The sequence below is a fragment of the Miscanthus floridulus genome, chromosome 19 (assembly GCF_019320115.1).
Source record: "Miscanthus floridulus cultivar M001 chromosome 19, ASM1932011v1, whole genome shotgun sequence".
NCBI lineage: Eukaryota > Viridiplantae > Streptophyta > Magnoliopsida > Poales > Poaceae > Miscanthus > Miscanthus floridulus.
Genome location: NC_089598.1, coordinates 40,574,629 through 40,577,585, shown reverse-complemented (window position 1 = coordinate 40,577,585; position 2,957 = coordinate 40,574,629).

Genomic DNA, 2,957 nt, shown 5'->3' with positions numbered 1-2,957 from the left:
CATATTTTCAAATAGCAAATAAATGTCATCTTCACAATTGGAAACAGCAAAGCACAGAGGACCAGATTCTGTTATGAGTGAACAAACGCATAAGAGACCAAAATGTGTTCATGTGAAGCGGTCATGGCAGGGTGAAGTTTAGTATACAGTCAGCGTGCGTAAGGCAAGAAAAGAAATGGTACCAACGGCATGGCTACAAAGCAAGTACATTAGCAAAAGGAACCCTGTATTATGCTGCGCACAGCATACATATGTCCAGTAATCTTACAGGCTTACAGGATGCACCCAGTTCGTTATAGTGTTCAACAGGAAAATGATGGCTAACCTAGCAGCCTGAAACCTGGATGCAAAATACGAAGATAGTTACCGTCAGTATAGAGTTCACGTAACTTTAGTTGGCATAGATTATGAAGTGAAATCAAAACTTCACAGACCGATTGAAAGCTCTAGTTTGGTTTTGGTGAATTGATGAAACCTTAAGTGCTAACCTAGTTTATCAAGTGATCATAAGATAGGTAGCACACTCCAAGTTGTGAAGCAAATGAAGATCATAGCATGATGAAGATGATGGCATGGTGATGATCAAGTGCTTCGACTTGGAAAGAAGAAAGAGAAAAATAAAAAGCTCAAGGCAAAGGTATATTTTGTAGGAGCTATTTTGTTTTGGTGATCAAGACACTTAGAGAGTGTGATCACATTTATGTTTGATAGCCGTACTATTAAGAGGGGTGAAACTCGTATCAGAATGCGGTTATCAAAGTGCCACTAGATGCTCTAACTCATTACATATGCATTTAGGATCTAGTGGAGTGCTAACACCCTTGAAAATGTTTGTGAAAATACACTAACACATGTGCACAAGGTGATACACTTGGTGGTTGGCACATTTGATCAAGGGTGGTGAAGTTTGGGTGCAAGGGTAAGAAACTCCACCGGCGGAGTGTCCGCCTGTAGAGTGCGGACAGTCTGATGGTGCCACCGGCGCCCTAGATAGAAAAGACGGAGGTCACTGTGAGTGACCGAACGCTGGACTCGATTGGACCGGAGCGTCCGGTCAGTGGCAGCAGAGGACGTGCGTTTCGGTCTCATGACCGGACGCTGAGTCGCTCAGCGACCGGACGCTGGCAGGGTGCATCCGGTCAGTGCTGACGTACGCTGACGTAGGGCGTACAGAGGAGACATTGTGTGACCGGATGATGGCTGTGTCCGATCACGCATGACCGGACGCGTCCGGTCGGGAAAAATCGCATTTGGAACCTTGCTGGAAACGACCGGACGCTAAGGTCCAGCGTCCGGTCACTTTCTAACTGACGCGTCCGGTCAACAGACGACCGTTGAAATCTGACGAACAGTATTTGAAGCAGGGGACACATGGCGTGAATCACGTGACCGAACGCTGAGGGCCAGCATCTGGTCGATCGGACCAGAGTGTCCGGTCACCCCGCGTTGTGCCTAGTGAAGGGGTACAACGACTCTATTTCCTGGGGGCTTCTATTTAAGCCCCATGGCTAGCTCAAGCTCACTCTCTTGGCCATTTGCATTGACATAGCAACCTTGTGAGCTTAGCCAAAGCCCTCCCACTCATCTCCATCATTGATTCATCATCATAGTGAGATTGGGAGTGATCCAAGTGCATTGCTTGAGTGATTGCATCTAGAGGCACTTGGTGTTCGTGTTTCTCTATGGATTTCGCTTGTTACTCTTGGTGGTTGCCGCCACCTAGACAGCTTGGAGCAGCGAGGATCATTGAGCGGAGGGTGGTGATTATCTCCGGCTCCGATCGTGGTGATCGTGAGGGGTTCTTGACCTTTCCCCAGCAGAGCGCCAAAAGGTACTCTAGTAGATTGCTCATGGCTTGTGTGATTCTCATCTTATGTTGGTTGTGCGGCACCCTATTGAGGGTTTGGCGTGTGAAGCCAATTAGCGCGTGAACCTCCAAGTGAGTGAATCGCCACAATGAGGAGTAGCTTGCCGGCAAGCAAGTGAACCTCGGTAAAAAATCATTGTGTTCATCATTGATTTCGAGGTGATTGGTCTTCATTGTTATTCATCCTTGTGATTGATTAGTTTCTTCATCAACACGGCGGTATAACCTTCTTGATCACTCTCTTTACTTTACCACAAACTAGTTGATAAGCTCTTTAGTGTAGCTAGTTATGAGAGCTTGCTTGCTTGGTTGGTGTGGCTCTTTAGTTAGCCTTTGAGAGCACACTAACATAGGGTAGTGTCATAGCTATTGTGTGAATAGACACTATCTAAACTAGAATTGTGGTAGGTGGCTTGCATTTTGAGTAGGCTAGCGCAACACTTGCTTCGCCTCATAATTGTCTAACCATTTTGTTAAGTGTTGTTGTAGAAATTTTATTAGGCTATTCACCCCCCTCTAGCCATTAGGACCTTTCAAGTGGTATCAAAGCCGAGGTCACCGTTAATTGAGGCTTAACAACCTTCGGTGTTAAAATAGCTCAAATCAACAACACCAAGAAGCCACCCCAATTTGATGGCTCAAATTATCCTTATTGGAAGTCAAAGATGACCACACACATCAAGTCAATCAATCGAAAGGTGTGGAAGGTGGTAGAAACCAAAATTGAGATTGGTGATCTGGAGAATCCCACCGCGGCCGAAGAAGTGCTTCTCCAAAACAATGATATTGCTCTAAGTGCTATTCATGATGCAATTGATGAGAGGACATTTGAGCAAATCAAGAATATTGAGATGGCTCATGAGGCTTGGAAGAAGTTGGAAGAATCATTTGAGGGCACTCAAGTCGTGAAGGGTGCAAAGGCATACATTCTCAAAAAGAAGTTTGCAAGCTTCAAGATGAAGGAGGGTGAGAGTGTGCCGTAGATGTTTCATAGGCTTTAAGTGCTTGTCAATGATCTCAAAGCACTTGGAGAAGAGGTGATGGACAAGGACTTCTCCCACAAGTTCTTGAGATGCTTGCCTTTAAGATT